A 22,132-nucleotide genomic window follows, 5' to 3' on the forward strand; every position below is an offset into this window, starting at 1 on the left:
AGTGCCATTATATTGCCTGTAAGGTGACTATTACTGTATATTGTCTGTGTTCCTTTCTGGTCTATGTTGCTTTTAGGCTCTCTCTTTGCTTAGAGGACCCCTTTCAATATTTCTTGTAGGGCAGGTTTCGTGTTTGCAAATTCCTTTATTTTTTGTTTGTCCTGGAAGCTTTTTATCTCTCCTTCTATTTTCAATGACAGCCTAGCTGGATATAGTATTCTTGGCTGCATATTTTTCTCATTTAGTGCTCTGAATATATCATGCCAGTCCTTTCTGTCCTGCCAGGTCTCTGTGGATAGGTCTTTTGCCAATCAAATGTTTCTACCATTGTAGGTTACAGGTCTCTTGTCCCGAGCTGCTTTCAGGATTTTCTCTTTGTCTCTGAGAATCGTAAGTTTTACTATTAGATGTCAGGGTGTTGACCTATTTTTTTTTATTTTGAGGGGGTTCCCTGTGCCTCCCGGATTTTGATGCCTGTTTCCTTCCCCCAAATTAGGGAAGTTCTCTGCTATAATTTGCTCCAATATACCGTCTGCTCCTCTCTCTCTTCATCTGGGATCACTATTATTCTAATATTGTTTTGTCTCATGGTATCACTTATCTCTTGAATTCTGCCCTCGTGATCTAGTAGTTGTTTATCTCTCTTTTTCTCAGCTTCTTTATTTTCCATCATTTGGTCTTCTCTATCACTAATTCTCTCTTCTGCCTCATTTATCCTAGCAGTTAGAGCCTCCATTTTTGACTGCACCTCATTAATAGCCTTTTTGATTTCGACTTGGTTAGATTTTAGTTCTTTTATTTCTCCAGAAAGTTTTTTCTAGTATCTTCCATGCTTTTTGCAAGCCCAGCTAGTATTTTTAAAATCGTCATTCTGAACTGTAGTTCCGACATCTTACTAATGTCCGTATTCATTAGGTCCCTGGTAGATGGTACTGCCTCTTGCTCTTTTTTTTTTTTTTGAGGTTATTTTTTCCATCTTGTCATTTTTTCCAGATGAGAATCGATGAATGAGAGTACAAAATGCTAACAGGGTAACAATGACCCCCGAAAAATTTACACTAAAGAAATCAGAAGAGACCTGAAACCGGGGAAAAGAAAGGGAAAGAAAGAAAAAAGAAAAAAAGGAAAAAGATAAAAAACAAAGAAACACACAAAAAACAACAGAATGTGATTAAATATGATCAGGCTGGTGCATAGATCAGTTCCAAACACTAGATTTGGGGTGTATTTTGGTCTGTTAGAAGAAAGTGCCTCCCAAAATTTTAAAGAAAGAATAGCTTATATCTGTACAAAAATAGGGTAAATACGATGAAGGGATGGAATATGACTGTAGAGATGAAAATTATAAAAGATTTTTGTAAAAGGAATTGATAAGATAAGTTGGTTGAAAAAAGAAAGAAGAGGATTTGAAAAAAAAAGGGAGAGAATGTGATCAGGCGGGAGACTAGAACAAAGCCATACACTAGAGATTTAGGGTATATTTTGGTCTGTTAGAAGAAACTGTATCCCAAAATTTTAAAGAGAGAACAACTTATATATATATATATATATATGCTAAATATATATATACATATATATATATATACTAAAAATAAGGTAAACTAATATGATGGGATAGAATATGACTCTAAAATTGACAAATAGAAAAGTTTTTTTTAAAAAAGGGATTGATAAGTGTTGGTTTAAAAAGGGAAAAAGAAAAATTAAAAAAAAGAGAAAATTAAAAAAATTAACTTTGAAAGACTAAAGAATCATGGGAAAAGAAGCCATGAATTCTATGTGCTCTAGTCCCCTAGCAGTAGCGTTCTGCTGTTCTCATTGATCGGTAAGCTTGGTCTTGGTGGGCTGTTCTTGCTGATCTTCTGAGGGAGGGGCCTGTTGCCGTGGTTCCCAAATGTCTTTGCCGGAGGTGGAATTGTCCTGCCCTTGCTGGGCTAAGTGATCTGCTCTGGTTTGCTCTCGGGAGCTTTTGTTCCCTGCAAGCTTTCCTTATAGGTTTGGAGGGCGAAAGTGAAAATGGTGGCCTCCCAATCTCCGCCCCAGAGGAGCCGAGAAGTGGGGGCCCCACATCTCAGTGAGCCCCCAGAGAAAAGCAGTCTATCACTCCCGTCTCTCCAGTCTCCGGCCACACTCCATGCTCACCTGGCCTGTGACCGAGCATTTCTATCTCTGGCACACGACCCCATTTGGAGTCTCCAAACCCAGGAGATCCGTGTGGTGCACTTCCGCGCCACTCCCCCCAGGGGAGGAAGGTGAGTCTCCCCCGATTTGCTGCTTGTTGGGTCCCTGCTGGAAGAGCAGTGGCCTGATTGTGCTGCCGATCATGGTTTATGGCAACCCCAAGCTGAGAGCCCGTGCCTCTGCTTCATCTCTGCAGCCGGCTTCCCAGCTCTGATACCTGGGAGCTCTGCTGCACTCAGGCACCCCCCGTCTTTCTGTGACCCCGAGGGTCCTGAGACCACACTGTCCCACGAGGGTTCCACCCCCCACTTAGCCACTGGAGCGACGTCCCTCAGCTGAGCCGACTACTAAAACTTCCAATTTTGTGTTCTGCTGCTCTATCACTTGCCAGTAGCGGCCGACAGAGGCCTCTCCCCTGCCATCTATCTTCCTGAATATCACCTCAGATTCACTTCTCTGCACATTCTACCTTTCAGAAAGTGGTCGCTTTTCTGTTCAGAGTTGCTGCTATTCTTTTCTTCTATCTCCTGTTGAGTTCATAGGTGTTCAGAATGGTTTGATCCCTATCTACCTGAATTCCCAGGACCAGACAAAATTTAAGTCTCCTACTCCTCTGCCATCTTGCTCCTCCCTCATAGGCTTTGTTTATTACAAAGAAAATAACCCTAATGTAAAGGTTTGGTGAGGAAAGGTGGTTACTGAATGTAGTCATTAAAAAAATAATGCTGAAAAAAATGATACCTTAGATTATATTTCTTATTTGTTTCTTTCTGCTTTAGTTCCTATAATCCTCTCTTTTCAAGTAGGTTAAAATGTGTAGAAAAGTTCACATGTGGAAGGTAACCAACCACCATGTGATATCCATGAATTTGGGCACCTTATAGAAACAGGTCATGTTGAGAAATAATAACTTTGGCCTTCCTACCTCTATCAAAGCCTACACATATCTATAAAATATTAAAACAACAGTTTGATCTCCTTTTGAAGGGATCATAAAATATAAAATTAACATTGTTGATAGGAAAATAAATCCTGTTTTTTTTATGCTAAAGCTTTAAGCAGGTAAAAATTAAATTGGTTGAGGAGCAGCTGGGTGGCTCAGTTAAGTGTCTGCCTTCAGCTCAGGTCATGATCTCAGGGCCCTGGGATTGAGCCACACATTGGGCTCCCTGCTTGGCAGGGAGCCTGCTTCTTCCTTTCCCTCTTCCACTGTATGCACTCTCTCTGTCTCTCTCAAATAAATAAATAAAATCTTAAAAAAATTAAATAGGGTGAAAAATTCAGTAAATCCAGCTAGATTTTTCAATACTAACATAATCAAAACAACCAAATAAAAGAAACTTATTTTTTTAAGTTGGTGCATTCTAAATATTTCTAAATAATGTAGCATTTTAATTGAGAATTATCAGAAATACCCATATGTGTACATATATAAAGTATATAATGTATAAAGTATCATATTTCCAAAAATTAAAATGGAATATGAAACTATGTACAATGAGACTCATAAATTATTGATGGTAGTACAAGTTGGTTAAAAAAGTTTTGGTATCATATAAAGAGGTTCTCATGCTTGTAGTCAGCAGAAAAGGCCAATGATGAGGTTCTGAGCTTAAATACAAGGGAAATTTGACTTCTTGGTCAGTCCCAGCAAGTCTGCTGTACCAAGACCAGGTTCTTTGTTGGGAAGGATGCATATCTCGGTCAATATACTTGAAAATTTTTTATCATTAGATTTCCCTGAAACCCCTAGGCCTAACTAAGTGGCTCACTCCACTCTTCTAAGGCTGGCAGCACTCCCTGTATAAAGATGATGCAAGACAATAGTGTCAACATTGGAATATAACCCATTTCCCCTCTGACCTGCCAGAAGTCACAACATAACCTAGCTGGGTACATGCTGGGCCCACTGAGGGAGGAGAGGGCTTATATACTGAAAGAAGTGTGGGACCTTGCCAACATGCATGGCCAGAGCTGAGAGAATGGGTTCAGTTTGGATCCTGAGAATGCTGGACCAAGTGGGGAGGAACATAAAGTTTAATAAGGGCCAGCTTATGGATAGGAGAACAATCACCTACAATATAGGCTTTAACTCCCTGAAAATAACCCTGGAAGACAGTGCTAACATGCTGCTAAGATGGCTTCTGGAAATTTGGAGGGAGCAATGGTACACACCAGAGCAGACAATAGGAAAACAAAAGATCAAAAGGTACAGAAAAGTGGGGTGCCTGGCTGGCTCTGTTGATAGAGCATGCTACTCTTGATCTCAGGGTTGTGAATTAAAGCCCCAGGTTGGGCATAGAGCTTACTTAAAAAAAAAAAAAAGGTACAGAAAAGTGAGTATGGTACAGTATATATTTCAGGATATACTAAGGTGAAAAAAACCCACCAGGTGACCATGTTCTATGGAAGATTCCAGAGGACACGGTTTGCCAACGTCATAAGAAATGCACTAAATAGGCATGAATTACATTGACATGCTCAGTGGTGCTGTCCTCCAAGGCTGATCATAGGAGATGCTGTTATGGAGCAATATTTCTGATAGCAATGATGAACACAATTATTATCAAGAATGGCAGTCATAATGGCAGCCAGGGATTGTTCACCCATATAGGCTAATGGAGATGGTTAATAAAACTCAGCATTCTTTGCAGAGATAGATGGGCAGCCAACAAGGGTATTGTTCCCAGTTATATGTTTAAAACAAATCTAAAGTGAATGATCATGAAATTGAGAAGAGCTGCCTCAATAAAAATTCATGATCTCTTGCCTAATTTCTGGACCCAAGCCAGTTTTTAGGTACCAAGCCTACAAACTAAAACAAAAACAAAAAACCAGGTTTCTCATGAAGAAGGACCCAGAAGCTCATCACACATATGTGTTAATGCTTCCCACAGCCCTGCAAAAGTGCTTACAGACACTTAAGTATACACCAACTAGGAAAAGGGGAATAAAGACACGTACAGGACTGCTGGAGATAGTATACAAAATTAGGCAGTAGTGTGTGATTTGCCCTGTTAAAGTCCGGGAGAGAGAGAATGAATGGAAGATTGAGAGGAAAGAGGTCAAGGGAAGAGAGAGCTGGAAAGACCTTTGGGAATATGAAGTATGAAGAGCTTGAAGAACTTTTTATCCCATGTTGGAGCCTACAAGACAGCAGCCACCACAGAAAAGGCAGACACAATCAGAGAGACAGATTATTTAGTCAGCTGACATCAGCCAACTCCCCACTGACCACTCCAGGGGTAGCACAATGGGTACATGAATAGAGTGGCTGTGGTAGGAGAGCCAGACGCTATGAATAGGTCCAACATCATGGCTCCAACTTGTTAGGACTGATCTACCTACTGCCCAGGCCACACATCATATTTGCCAGCTACAGAAACAAACACCGATATCCTGATTTGGCACCATCCCTCTGGGAGAACAACCAGACACTTGGCAAGCTGAAATACACTGGAAAACTTCCACCCTGGAAGAGGAATTGGTTCATCTCAACTGAAATTGATACATATTCCACGTGTGAGTTTGCTTTTGCTGCCCAAAGGATCTTAGCCAGCACCACTGTCCACAGATTTACGAAGTGTTTAATCCATTGGCATAGGATCTTACGAACATTGAATTGAACCAAGGCACCACCTACATTAAATGAAGTATGGAGGTGGACATATGACTACGAGGATCCACCAATGCTATCACACCCCAAAGCTGCTAGCCTAGCAGTGATGGAATGGCCTTTTGAATTTGCAACTGAGGTGCCAGCTTGAAGTGATACTTTGCCAACATGGGGTAAGATACAGTATACACCAAGATTGTTTAAGAACCAAGGGCAAATATAAGAGTGGTTCATTTGCCATTTCTCCCAGTGACCCATGTAGGAAAAATATTCTTCCCATACTCAAAACCCTAGGCCCTGAAGGTCTAAAAGTTTCCCAGAGGGGAAACACTTCCAAAGAGGATACATCAAGAAAAATGATTTTTTAAAAAAGATTTGATTTATCTATTTGAGAGAGGGAGAAGCAAACTCCTTGCTGAGCACAGTCCAACACAGGGCTTGATCCCAGGACCCTGAAATCATGATCTGAGCCAAAGGCAGATGCTTAACCAACTGAGCCACCCAGGCACCCCAAGAAAAATGAAATTTTATGCTAAAGTTGCCACCTAGTGACTCTGAGCATCTTGTATCAACAGACCAGCAAACAGGGAAGTCACAATTCTGGCAGGAATTCTGATCATCAGGAGGAGATAAGTCTGATGTGTTATGAGAGGGTGATGATCATGTTTAATATTCAGGTAATTCACTAGGGCATTTTTGATACCCTCCTGACCGATGGCAAATGGTGAAGTGCAACAACCTGAGAAGGACAAGGTGTTTAGGAACTCAGACCTCTTAGAGAAGATGGTCTGGATCACTCTACATGATAATCCATCTAGACAAGCAGAGGAGCTGAGAATGAGGGGACCCTAGTAGGAAAGGAAGGAGATGATGAGTGTTAATTGTGACCCAGAAACCAACTGCTATAGCAGGGCTTTATTTTACCCCACTAGCCCTCCTCTTGCAAGGTTTCCCAGGAAAAGAGACAAACTAAAATCCTAGAAGAACATTTCCCCCATGAGATTAAATGAATCAAGTGAATCTCATTAGCCCAGTGTGGGTACTAAGTAGATACTAAGTGTACCTCTTCAATCTCCTCTTCAAGAAAGATGGTGAAAGTGGGGCTATAAGGGCTCAGCCCCCTTGCCCATCTGGGTCACCCATCTCTGGAGTCCTTTGGTGCAACTGCATCTCAATTCAACTTCCTTCTCTACTGAAACACCCTTGCCCCCACTCCCTCACAGGTAATGATGCCAAGAGGACTCCCCAGTAAACTTCCAGCATGTCAATCTCCATCACCTTTTCTAGGGAAGCTAATCTAAGTCAGAAGCTAAACACAGAAGAACATATATAGTATAACCATATTTATATAAAGCTCAAACACAGGCAAAAATAAAATATAGTGTTAGATATCAGGGCAGTGGTTTCTTTTGAAGGGCAGCAATGGCTCCAAGAGGAGATAAGAGGCTATTGAAGAATGGATAATGTTTTATTTCTTAATGGAGGCTAATGACATGGATATGGTCACTGAAAACTCATCAAGCTAGAAATTATGATTGCTAGCATTTTATTTATATATTCTGTACTTCAAGATAATGTTTTTTAGAAATCCACACTTCACAACCCTTGACAATTCAGGAATGATTTCACCTTTGAGGTGCCACAAGATGATCAAGATAAATATGAATTATCACCCTTCATCCTTAAGCTCTGAATTCAACAATCTGTATTCAATGCCAGACTTATATACTCACTAACCATATAAAACTGATCAGATTTTCAACCCTATTAACCCTGTTTTTTCAATTCTCCTATGAATGAAAATAGTACCATATGGAATTGCTATGAATTAATAAATAAGATGATTCATTTAAAGAATAGAAGACTAAGAATATAGTAAACTTTTAGAAACATGTCAATAATCATGGTTCCTTTTTATGAAGGGATTAGAGTGTGTTTAAACTATTTCTACAACATCTCTGGAAATTGCTTTTCAAAATAAAGATGAGATAGTTTTGTTTTAGCCATAAAAAAATAAATAGAAGTTACCTGATTTAGAGTACACTGAAGAGTTATATTTATGTGATGCTCAGTTTATAAATAATCATTGTTATTATGACATCTATTTAGTCTGTTACAAAAATAGTGGTAAGTAACAGAGACTATATTCTCTCTCAGCAAAGTGAGAGTCAGTGGTATCTTCATATTATCCAATAAACGTAGGCTATATAACTTGATATTCTCATACTCGAATTCTAACTTTATCAATTACTAGCTGCAACAACCTGCACAAGTTATTTCTCTTTTGAATCCTAGTTCTTCATCTCTAAAGTAAAGATGAGGCATGCCTGGGTGGCTCAGTCAGTTAAGCGTCTGCCTTTGGCTCATGATCTTGGGGTCCTGGGATCCAGTCCCATATCAAACTCTGCTCAGTGGGGAGTAGACTTCTCCCTCTCCCTCTGCCCCTCTGCCTGCTTGTGAGCTCTCTCCACTTCTCTCAAATAAACAAGTAAAATCTTTAAAAATAAAGACAATGATGATCACTTTACAGGGTTTTCTGTTATACTATATAAGGCAACATTGTACTTAGAACACTGGGTTGATTGAAATGGTTCTAATTCCTTTTCCTATTTATGGTCAAGGACATGTTTACATGATGGCTGCTGATATTAGAGGAATAATCTTTCATCAATAAATAATTCTCAAAAAAATTTTAAATCAAGTACCATGTTTCTTTTTTTTATTTTTTTAAAGATTTTATTTATTTATTTGAGAGAGAGAGAATGAGAGATAGAGAGCACGAGAGGGAAGAGGCTCAGAGGGAGAAGAAGACTCCCCGCCGAGGAGGGAGCCCAATGCGAGACTCGATCCTGGGACTCCAGGATCATGACATGAGCCGAAGGCAGTCGCTTAACAAACTGAGCCACCCAGGCGCCCTCAAGTACCATCTTTCATATTCCATATAAACCTTAGTATCTAGCACAGAGACTTATAATAACATATTATTAACTAATACTTAAAATGGATGAATAAAAATTGCATGGAGAGGGGGCAGAGCAAGATGGCAGAGGAGTAGGAGACCTGGATTTCGTCTGGTCTCAGAATTCAGCTAAATAGGGATCAAACCATTCTGAACACCTACGAACTCAACAGGAGATCGAAGAAGAGAGTAGCAACAACTCTCTGAACAGAGAAGTGACCACTTACTGGAAGTTTTCTTCCATCGCTTCATTGTATCAACCCTTATTTTATACATATATAAGTCTTTCTTCCTTTAAAATTTTAGCAGGCACTTTCTTCTAACAGACCAAAATACACCCAAAATCTAGTGTGTGGCACTGATCTATGCACTAGCCTGATCATATTTGATCATATTCTGTTTTTTTTGTTTTGTTCTGTTTTTGTTTTTTATCTTTTTCTTTTTCTTTTTTTTTCTCTTTCTTTTTTCTTTCTTTCCCTTTGTTTTCCCCTGGTTTCAGGTCTTTTCTGATTTCTATAGAGTATATTTGCTGGGGATGTTGTTAACCTGTTAGCATTCTGTTCTCTCATTCATCTATTCTCCTCTGGACAAAATGACAAGACAAAAAAAAAATCACCTCAGCAAAAAGAACAAGAGGTAGTACCTTCTGCCAGGGACCTACTCAATACGGACATTAGTATGATGTCAGAACTAGAGTTCAGAATCATGACTTTAAAGATACTAGCTGGGCTTGAAAAAAGCGTGGAAGTTATTAGAGAAACCCTTTCTGGAGAAATAAAAGAACTAAAATCTAACGAAGTCGAAATCAAAAACGCTATTAATGAGGTGCAATAAAAAATGGGGGCACTAACTGCTAGGATAAATGAGGCAGAAGAGAGAATCAGCGATATAGAAGACCAAATGATGGAAAATAAAGAGGCTGAAAAAAAAGAGAGATAAACAACTACAAGATCACGAGGGCAGAATTCGAGAGAGAAGCGATATGATAAGACAAAACAACATTAGAATAATTGGGATTCCAGAAGAAGAAGAAAGAGAGAGAGGGGCAGAAGTTATATTGGAGCAAATAATAGCAGAGAAATTCCCTAATGTGGGGAAGGAAACAGGCATCAAAATCCAGGAGGCACAGAGAACCCCTCTCAAAATCAATAAAAATAGGTCAACAACCAACATCTAATAGTAAAACTTACGAGTCTCAGAGACAAAGAGAAAATCCTGAAAGCAGCTCGGGACAAGAGATCTGTAACCTACAATGGTAGAAACATTAGATTGGCAACAGACCTATCCACAGAGACCTGGCAGGACAGAAAGGACTAGCGTGATATCTTCAGAGCACTAAATGAGAAAAATATGCAACCAAGAATACTATATCCAGCTAGGCTGTCACCGAAAATAGAAGGAGAGGTAGAAAGCTTCCGGGAAAAACAAAAACTAAAAGAATTTGCAAACACAAACCAGCCCTAAAAAAATATTGAAAGGGGTCCTCTAAGCAGAGAGAGAGCCTAAAAGCAGCATAGATCAGAAAGGAACACAGACAATACACAGTCACAGCCACCTTACAGGCAATACAATGGCACTAAATTCATATCTTTCAAGAGTTACCCTGAATGTAAATGGGCTAAATGCCCCAATCAAAAGACACAGGCTATCAGATAGGATTAAAAAACAAGACCCATCAATATGCTGTCTGCAAGAGACTCATTTTAGACCCAAAGACACCCCCACATTGAAAGTGAGGGTGTGGAAAACCATTTACATGCTAATGGACACCAAAAGAAAGCTGGGGTGGCAATTCTTATATCAGCCAAATTAGATTTTAAACCAAAGACTGTAATAAGAGATGAAGAAGGACACTATATCTTACCTAAAGGGTCTATCCGACAAGAAGATCTAACAATTGTAAATATCTATGCCCTTAACATAGGAGCAGCCAATTTTATAAGGCAATTAATAACAAAAGCAAAGAAACACATTGACAGCAATACAATAATAGTGGGGGACTTTAACACCCCCTGACCGAAATGGACAGATCATCTAAGCAAAAGATCACAAGGAAATAAAGACTTTAAATGAAACACTGGACCAAATGGACTTCACAGACATATTCAGAACATTCCATCCCAAAGCAACGGAATACACATTCTTCTCTAGTGCCCATGGAACATTCTCCAGAACTGATCACATCCTGGGTCACAAATCAGGTCTCAACCAATACCAAAAGATTGGGATTATTCCCTGCATATTTTCAGACCACATTGCTTTGAAACTAGAACTCCATCACAAGAGGAAAGTTGGAAAAAACTCAAATCCATGGAGGCTAAAGAGCATCCTACTAAAGAATGAATGGGTCAACCAGGAAATTAAAGAAGAATTTAAAAAAATCATGGAAACCAATGAAAATGAAAACACAACCGTTCAAAATCTTTGGGATACAACAAAGGCAGTCCGGAGAGGAAAGTATATAGCAATGCAGGCCTTTCTCAAGAAACAAGAAAGGTCTCAAATACACAACCTAACCCTACACCTAAAGGAGCTGCAGAAAGAACAGCAAATAAAGCCTAAACCCAGCAGGAGAAGAGAAATAATAAAAATCAGAGCAGAAATCAATGAAATAGAAACCAAAAGAACAGTAGAACAGATCAATGAAACTAGGAGCTGGTTCTTTGAAAGAATTAACAAGATGGATAAACCCCTGGCCAGACTTATCAAAAAGAAAAGAGAAATGACCCAAATCAACAAAATCATGAATTAAAGAGGGGAGATCACAACCAACACCAAAGAAATACAAACAATTATAAGAACATAGTATGAGCAACTGTATGCCAGCAAATTAGATAACATGGAAGAAATGGGTGCATTCCTAGAGAGATATCAACTACCAAAATTGAACCAGGAAGAAATAGAAAACCTGAACAGACCTATAACCACTAAAGAAATTGAAGCAGTCATCAAAAATTTCCCAACAAACAAAAGCCCAGGGCCAGACGGCTTCCCAGGGGAATTCTATCAGACATTTAAAGAAGAATTAATACCTATTTTCCTGAAACTGTTGCAAAAAATAGAAATGGAAGGAAAACTTCCAAACTCATTTTATGAGGCCAGCATTAGCTTGATCCCAAAATCAGACAAAGACCCCATCAAAAAGGAGAATTACAGACCAATATCCTTGATGAACATGGATGCAAAAATTCTCACCAAAATACTAGCCAATAGGATCCCACAGTACATTAAAAGGATTATTCACCATGACCAAGTGGGATTTATCCCTGGGCTGCAAGGCTGGTTCAACATCTGCAAATCAATCAACGTGATACAATACATTAACAAAAGAAAGAACAAGATTCATATGATCCTCTCAATAGATGCAGAAAAAGCATTTGACAAAGTACGGCATCCTTTCTTGATCAAAACTCTTCAGAGTATAGGGATAGAGGGTACATACGTCAATATCATAAAAGCCATCTATGAAAAACCTACAGCAAATATCATTCTCAATGGGGAAAACCTGAGAGCTTTTCCCCTAAGGTCAGGAACACGGCAGGGATGTCCACTCTCACCACTGCTATTCAACATAGTATTAGGAGTCCTAGCCACAGCAATCAGAGAACTAAAATAAATCAAAGGTATCCAAATCGGCAAAGAGGAAGTCAAACTCTCACTCTCTGCAGATGATATGATACTGTACGTGGAAAACCCAAAAGACTCCACCCCAAAACTGCTAGAACTCATACAGGAATTCAGTAAAGTGGCAAGATATAAAATCAATGCACAGAAATCAGTGGCATTCCTATACACCAACAACAAGACAGAATAGAGACAAATCAAGGAGTCGATCCCATTTACAATTGCACCCAAAACCATAAGATACCTAGGAATAAATGTAACTAAAGAGGCAAAGTATCTGTACTCAGAAAACTCTAAAATACTCATGAAAGAAATTGAAGAAGACACAAAGAAATGGAAAAACGTTCCATGCTCATGGATTGGAAGAACAAACATTGTGAAGATGTCAATGCTACCTAGAGCAATCTACACATTCAACGCAATCCCCATCAAATTACCATCCACTTTTTTCAAAGAAATGGAACAAATAATCCTAAACTTTGTATGGAACCAGAAGACACCCCAAATAGCCAGAGGAATGTTGAAAAAGAAAAGCAAAGCTGGCAGCATCACAATTCCGGACTTCCAGCTCTATTACAAAGCTGTCATCATCAAGACAGTATGGTACTGGCACAAAAACAGACACATAGATCAATGGAACAGAATCGAGAGCCCAGAAATGGACCCTCAACTCTATGGTCAACTCGTCTTTGACAAAGCAGGAAGGAATGTCCAATGGAAAAAAGACAGTCTCTTCAACAACTGGTGTTGGGAAAATTGGACAGCCACATGCAGAAGAAGGAAACTGGACCATTTCCTTACACCACACACAAAAATAGACTCCAAATGGTTGAAAGACCTACATGGGAGACAGGTGTCCATCAAAATCCTAAAGGAGAACACAGGCAGCAACCTCTTCGACCTCAGCCGCAGCAACTTCTTCCTAGAAACATCGCCAAAGGCAAGGGAAGCCAGGGCAAAAATGAACTATTGGGATTTCATCAAGATCAAAAGCTTTTGCACAGCAAAAGAAACAGTCCACAAAACCAAAAGATAGCTGACAGAATGGGAGAAAATATTTGCAAATGACATATCAAATAAAGGGCTAGTATCCAAAATCTATAAAGAACTTATCAAAGTCAACACCCAAAGGACAAATAATCCAATCAAGAAATGGGCAGAAGACATGAACAGACATTTTTCCAAAGAAGACATCCAAATGGCCAACAGACACACGAAAAAGTGTTCAACATCGCTCGGCATCAGGGAAATCCAAATCAAAACCTCAACGAGATATCACCTCACACCCGTCAGAATGGCTAGAATTAACAAGTCAGGAAACGACAGATGTTGGCGGGGATGTGGAGAAAGGGGAACCCTCCTACACTCTTGGTGGGAATGCAAGCTGGTGCAACCACTCTGGAAAACAATATGGAGGTTCCTCAAACAGTTGAAAATAGAGCTACCATACGATCCAGCATTTTCACTACTGGGTATTTACCCCAAAGATACAAATGCAGGGATCCGAAGGGGTACGTGCACCCCAATGTTTATAGCAGCACTGTCCACAATAGCCAAACTGTGGAAAGAGCCAAGATGTTCATCGACAGATGAATGGATAAAGAAGAAGTGGTATATATACAGAATGGAATATTATGCAGCCATCAAAAGGAATGAGATCTTGCCATTTGCAACAACATGGATGTAACTGGAGGGTTATGCTGAGTGAAATAAGTCAATCAGAGAAAGACATGTATCATATGACCTCGCTGATATGAGGAATTTTTAACCTCGGGAAACAAACCGAGGTTTGCTGGAGTGGTGGGGGGTGGGAGGGATGGGGTGGCTGGGTGATAGACATTGGGGAGGGTATGTGCTGTGGTAAGCGCTGTGAATTGTGCAAGACGTTTGAATCACAGACCTGTACTTCTGAAGCAAATAATGCAATATATGTTAAGAAAAAAAAAAGAAGAAGATAGCAGGAGGGGAAGAATGAAGGGGAGTAAGTCGGAGGGGGAGACGAACCATTACAGCCATGGACTCTGAAAAACAAACTTAGGTTTCTTGAGGGGAGGGTCGTGGGGGGATGGGTTTGCCTGGTGATGGGTATTAAAGAGGGCACGTTCTGCGTGGAACACTGGGTGTTAGGAACAAACAATGAATCATGGAACACTACATCAAAAACTCAATATGTAATGTATGGTGATTACCATAACAATAAAAAAATTTAAAAAAGTTGCATGAAAATGGAATCCATAATTTAGACCACAGTATCATGTTCTGGACAACTTTCCCAATTAGCGTTTTACAACTTGAATTATGAAATTGATTTTTTAAATGTGATAATATGACAATGTTTTATAAAATATAGGCCACAAAAAATTAGTTTGTAGTACTGAAATTTATTGTTACTTGCATTAGAAATTATTATTTTTTAAATCAGAAAACTTGTGTGTAATATATTAGGTTACAGATTTGTAAAGTCCATTACAATGTAATTCTACATACTGAACTGTCTTTTAAGAAAGTAATAATAACTCAATATTCCAAGAACAAATAGTAATATTTTTTACTATAAGTTTGATTTACCTTTACTCTACTGTTGTAAAACTAAGCTTGGTGGAATGTAAATGATATGTATAAATTTTGTACTTCAGCTGATAGAGGCTCAAATATAAGCTTTGTTCCTTACTAGCTTTGTGTCTTAAGCCGTTTCTTATCTTATCTTATCTTATCTCTCTATCTGAGCCTCAGTTTCTTCATCTACAAATGGAAGTAGCACCTGTCTCCAAGGGTAGTTGTGAAAAATAGAAGCAAAGTCAGGAAAGAGCCTAACACACTGAAATGGAGTAGGAATTCAATAAAAGGGGTTTTGTAACATAATAAAATAAAAAAATAAAGGGAGCTATTTATGTCATGAGCTTTGCATTACAAATTATATTATTGGTGAGTCCCTGAGAATTGATTTAGTTTTAATTTTTACAGAACTTGTCAGTTCTTTCTCTTTTAATTGTTTTGAGGTTTCACAGTAAAATACAAACCTGCAATCCTATTCATTATGTTTATGCTGTTCAATAAACACATTACAGTATTTCAATTCTGGCAATAGTATCTTGGCAAGCATTCTGGCTAGAATATATCTTATGCTTCAGGACTTAACTGTGTAGTGACATATTAATACATCATGAACGTCTACAAAGATGCAGTGGCCTTTAAGAATGAACAAAGCATATGTTCGCACTTCATCACAAAATATTGTCTATTCTGTCATTATTTATTGTCAGATGTCCTGGCAATTGTGTCCTTTGTGGATAATTTATAATAATTTCAAATTCCATAATAAGCTAATACCAAGTTCAGACTGTTAATAGGCTGCTAATCTGAGTTATGCTACCCTAGAAGGTAATATCAGAATAGACACATTTCATTAATAATAAATTCTACACTTACATTCATGAAATGTAAAGAATTACTTACTGATATGAGCCATTTTCTAATTCAAGTAAGAATTTTACCAGAAGACATTTGGAGAACATAGAATGTGACTTTTGAAAAAATATTAAACATGTTTGGTTAATATCTGAAACATTAAGAAGTCTACAAATTACCTATATACACATACACCTATATAATTCTAAATGCCCAAAGGTAATGCTCATTACTTAACTTTCTTTAAGATCCAGTAATCTTCTAAATATTTACTTATAGCTATAGAAGGTAAGAAATGCTGTTATCAGTTTTTTGAAGACCAGTATAACATGCTATAGGAAATATGCACTAATTGCAAAGTGCCTTTTGATTTGCCTGTTTTTCAATCCATCAAAAACATAATGGCATGGGAGACAGACACAGGCTTTACAGTCAGGTCGACCTGGGTTCAAACATGAGTTCAGTCACTTACTGGACCTGGTTTTGCCATTATATGTTTCTCTTTCTCAAAATTTCAAAAGTGTAGTATATTTTAAGAAAACTATACTTCCTAACACCCCGGGACTTGATTTATACTCATCACTGTGAGGATCAGAAGTCAAGGGCATATTTGCATTTATTACTTATTTCAGTGATCCTATACCCATTGGAGGTGCTCAATCCTTGTTTTGTTCAGGGGGTCTGCAAGATCAAAACTATTTTCATAATAATGCTAAGAATTAAGTCATTTCCACTTTCCATTCTCATTCTCTCATGAGTTTTCAGTGGAATTTTCCAGAAGTTATATTATGTGACATTGCAATCCACTGAATACAGAAAGGAGATATGAGACTCCAGCTGCATTCTGTCTTAATCAGACAGTAAATAGATTAGGAAAACTATAAAACAATCAATAAAATATCACTAAATATACTTTGTTCTATAAAATGCTTAATTTTCAAAAAAAGTTATGTTAATACAGGGCACCTGGGTGGCTCAGTTGGTTAGGCATCTGCCTTCAGCTCAGGTCATGATCTTAGGGTCCTGGGATGAAGCCCCATATCGGGCTCCCCACTCAGTGAGGAGTCTGCCTCTCTCTCTCCCTCTGCCCCTCCAACTGCTCCTGCTCTCTCTCACGTGTACACTCTCTTTCTCAAAAAAATAAAATCTTAAAAAAATAAAGATAAGTCCATTGTATATTAACATAACCTTTTTTATAGATTTTATTTATTTGAGAGAGAGAGCGCGCACATCTATGCAAGCGGGGGAGAGGGGCAGAGTGAGAGAGAGTCTGAAGCAGACTCCAAGCTGAGCACAGAGCCTGATGCTGGGCTTGATCTCATGACCATGAGATCATGACCTGAGTGGAAACCAAGAGTCAGACACTTAACTGACTAAACCATCCAGGTGCCCCTTATTTTTATTTTTAAATGAATTAATACATTACTTAAAATATCTTAGCTTTAATTTCTAATATATATAACCTACACAAGCAAAAGATCTTTCAAGTTTTCAATAAATTTTGTGTAAAGGGGTCCTGAATACCTCATTGTAACGATTTAGTAAAAAATAAGAGCTCTGGAGACTTTCAACTTCCACCTAGGCATATGAAAAGCTGGGAGAGATCACTCCTAAACTTATAATGAAAAGTTGGACAAGTTGAAAATTCATGAACTTTTTGTACCCACTGGACAGCTGAGGTGGTGGGGTGTGCAAACAACTGGCTCAACATCTAAGGAAAGATGAGAAAAGACCTGGGGGAAAGGAACAGTAAAAAAGGGTCACAGAGCTCCACCTGGAACCTTCTTCCCTATCTCCCCTACAGAAATAAAGCATTAATCTATTGGGAAAAAGGCAACTAATACTTACACCTTAGGGCACTGGAAAAAAACCCACTGCAGCTACGGGAAGAAAACAGAAACAAAACAATGAACAACCTACTCCTGAGAAAAGGGAAAATACATATGCTAGGCTCAGAATTATAGGTGGAGAAGGGGCAGGAGAACTAAGGAAGCCACACACCTTGAATACCCAAGGATATAGTATCTGCCCAATAGTAAGGGTAAATGAAAACAACAGAAAACACTCTGTCACCACCATGTCTTGCTAATACATCTCAAGTTACATGTGTGGAAAACACTACTCAGAGAGGAACAAAGGTGTGGGAGGATACCTTCTCTGAGGTTCAGAGCAAAAGGAAGACCTAAAGCTAAAAATGAAGCAGATATTGAGGGGGGGAACCCTCAGAAAACCCAGACCCAATCCTGAGCACAAGGTGTCACTAGAGGGATTTGAAGCAGAGTCCACTGAGGTTCATGCCAGTGACAACATACTTCAAAGCTAACCCAACTCCTAACTAGACTTGCTCAAACCACTGCACTAAAGAATCAGAAAAAGTAACAGCATGCCCATTTCTTTTTTTTTAATTTTATTTTATTATGTTATGTTAATCACCATTCATTACATCATTAGTTTTGGATGTAGTCTTCCATGATTCATTGTTTGCATATAACACCCAGTGGTCCGTTCAATATGTGCCTTCCTTAATACCCATCACCAAGCTAACCCATCTCCCCCCAAACCCCTCATTTTATTTCTCAGAGTCCATAGTCTCTCATGGTTCATCTCCCCCTCCGATTTGCCACCCTTCACACAATTCACAGCACTCACCATTAACACATACCCTCCCCAAGGTCTATCACCCAGCCACCCCATCCCTCCCAACCCCAGCAGTCCAGCAACCCTCAGTTTGTTTCCTGAGATTAAGAAGTCCTCACATCAGTGAGATCATATGGTACTTGTCTTTCTCTGATTGACTTATTTCGCTCAGCATAATAAGCTCTAGTTCCATCCATGTCATTGCAAATGGCAAGATTTCATGTTTTTTTGATGGCTGCATAATATTCCATTGTATATATATACCACTTTTTCTTTATCCATTCATCTGTTGATGGACATCTTGGCTCTTCCCATAGTTTGGCTATTGTGGACATTGCTGCTATAAACATTGGGGTGCACGTACCCCTTCAGATCACTACATTTGTATCTTTGGGGTAAGTACCCAGTAGTGCAATTGCTGGATCGTATGGTAGCTCCATTTTCAACTGTTTGAGGAACCTCCATACTGTTTTCCAGAGTGGCGGCACCAGCTTGCTTTCCCACCAACAGTGGAGGAGGGTTCCCCTTTCCCTGCATCCCCACCAACATCTGTCGTTTCCTGACTTGTTAATTTTAGCCATTCTGACTGGTGTGAGGTGGTATCTCATTGAGGTTTTGATTTGGATTTCCCTGATGCCGAGCGATATTGAGCACTTTTTCATGTGTCTATTGGCCATTTGGATGTCTTCTTTGGAAAAATGTCTGTTCATGTCTTCTACCCAAAGCATGCCCATTTCTAAGCATAAAAACTGTTTATCTCAGTCTCTATTGAATTACACCAGCGTCCAGTTTTCAATAACAACAACAAAAAAACACAAGGCACATGGAAAAATAAGAAAAACAATACACTCCCCATAAACAAAGCATCAGCAGAACCAGACTCAGCTATGAAACTGATGTTGGAATTATCTTATAGGGAATTTGAAATAACTATGATTAATGTATTAAAGAATCTAATAGAAAAGGAAGGTGCATATAAGATCAGATTGGAAAGTTCAGCAGAAAGACAGGAAAAATAAGAATCAAATGAAAGTGCTAGAATTAAAAAAAATCCACAGTAAAATAGACAAAGAATGTATTCAACATGTCTATTAGTAGATTCAACACAGTTAAAGACTCAAGGTACTTGAGGGTACATCAATAGAAATTACTCAAACTAGAATACAGAAAGAAAAGTGAGTGAAGAGAAAAAGGAAAACACAACAGAATATCCAAGATTGGTGGAACAATATTAAATGGTCTAACATATATGTAACTGAAATCCTAGGAGAAGAGAAAGAATAGGACATAAGAAATATCTGAAGAAATAATGGCTGAGGATTTTCCAAAAGTAAAGACACCACAAATCCAAGAACTTCAGGAACGTGAGGCAGGGGGAAAAAAAGAAAAAAGAAAAAAGCTTACAAAATCCACCTAGCCATATCAAATTCAAACTATGGATGAAAAAAAAAGCAAAGAGGAAACATTGTAAACAGCTACAAAAGACACATTATATGCAGAGAAATAAAGATAAAAATTATAGTGGACTTGTAGCTAGAAGACAATGGAATGCTAAAAAAAAAAAGTGCACTCAGAATTTTATACCCAGTGAAAATATTTGCAAAAATAAAGAAGTAAAGATATTCTCAAAGAAAACTGAGATAATCCATTGCTAGCATACTACTTTACAAAAAATGGCAAAGGAAGTTCTTCAGGCAGAAGGAATATGATGGCAAACAGAAACTTAACATCTACACAAAGAAATGAAGGATGCTGAAAATGTCATAAGAAAAATAAAATCTTGCCATTTGCAAGAACATGGATGGAACCAGAAGGATTATGCTAAGTGAAATAAGTCAATCAGTGAAAGACAATTATCATATGATCTCACTCATATATGGAATTTAAGAAACAAAACAGGATCATAAGGGAAGGGAGAGAAAAATAAAACAAGATGAAGTCAGAGAGGGAGACATAGCGTAAGAGACTCTTCATCATAAGGAAACAAGCTGAGAGTTGCTGGAGGGGAGGGGGGTTGGGGGTGGGGTAATAGGGTGATGGGCATTATGGAGGTCACATGGTATAATGAGCACTGGGTATTATATAAGACTGATGAATCGCTGAACTCTACCTCTGAAACTAATAATACACTATATGTTAATTAATTAAATTTAAATTAAAAAAAAGAAAATTGAAGGTCACACACACACACACAAGTACTGGGGCACCTGAGTGGCTGTCTGTTAAGCATCTGCCTTCTGCTCAGGTCATGATCTCAGGGTCCTGGAATCAAGTCCCACATTGGGCCCCTTGCTCAGTGGCGAGCCTACTTCTCCCTCTGCCTGACACTCCGCCTACTTGTGCTCTCTCTCCCTCTGACAAATAAATAAAATCTTAAAAAAAAAAATTCAAGGAATGTAAGATATGTTTCTATGAAGGGGGAAAAAGAATAATTTTGTCCTACAGTAGTTGTTTAGAGATTGTTTAAGTGTTCTTCCAGAACGGGCAGCCGCTCTTTCTGCCCACGGGTCCTGTCCCCGTGCTTTAATAAAATCACCTTTTGCAATCAATCAATCAATCAGTCAATCAATGTTGTTCCAGAATGAGAAAGAGGAAAGGAGAAAAAAAAACTTGAATTGATATAAAAAGTTGTAAAGGGTCTGTAGAAAAATAAAGCAAGAGCAAGGGAAACTTATCTCACATGGTCAAAAAAGAAAGAAAGAAAGAAAAAGAATGCTGAAAATGGAATCAATGAATATAAAATAAAATTCATTTTTTTCTTATTTTTAATTGATCAAAAACATAACTGACAGTCAAAAGCAAAATTAGTAGCAACATATTATGTGTTTAAAGCATATGTAAAAGTAAAATGTATAGGGGCACCTGGCTGGCTTAGTCAAGAAGAGCATGCAGTGCTTGATCATGAGTCATCAGTTTGAGACCCACGGTGCCTATAGAGACTACTTAACAATAAATAAATATATAAACTTTAAAAAGAAAGTAAAATTTATAACAACAATAGCACAAAAGATGAGAGGGAAGAATTGAGTATATAAGGTCCTTACATGCTACATGAAGTGATATAAAGATCTTTGAAAGTGGGCTCTAATTAAAGAGGTGTACTGCATATCATAGGGCAAACACTAAAAATTAATACAAATTAACAAATAACAAGTTTATAAGATAAATGGAATTATAAAAAACTCAATTTATACAAGAAGGCAATATTTGTGGGATGTGGCTAAAGCAATGCTTGAAAGAATAGTTATTAAAATGATTATATCAGAAAAATAATGATTCTTAAGTCAGACTGTCAGTATTTAAATATGGGCCCACTTCATGCTAAATATATGTTCTTAGGCAATTTGCTTAACTTCTCAGTGGGTCAAATTCCTAATCACTAACACGAAGATAACATAATTCTTACTTCCTAGGGGTATAGTAAGAATTAGATTAGATTAGAAATAGGTAGAACTCTTAGCACGATGCCTGGCATATGTTAAGTATCGAATAAATCTCAGCTAATTTTCTTATTAATTTCCAATAATTAGTAAACAATTTTTGTAGGAACTGGAGATAAGGATGACAAACCATCCTTACCCTCAAGAACCTCACAGTCTAATGAGGATTTACAAAAATTACTACTCAACATAAAATGGAGACCACGGAGAAATGCTGCTTGTACCAGACTGAGAGAATTAACCAAGTTTCTCAGATACAGGAGACCT

This window comes from Eumetopias jubatus, unplaced genomic scaffold (genome assembly GCF_037043125.1).
Source record: "Eumetopias jubatus isolate StellerSeaLion01/CBP00866 unplaced genomic scaffold, mEumJub1_p1.0 scaffold_16, whole genome shotgun sequence".
NCBI classification, from domain to species: Eukaryota; Metazoa; Chordata; class Mammalia; order Carnivora; family Otariidae; genus Eumetopias; species Eumetopias jubatus.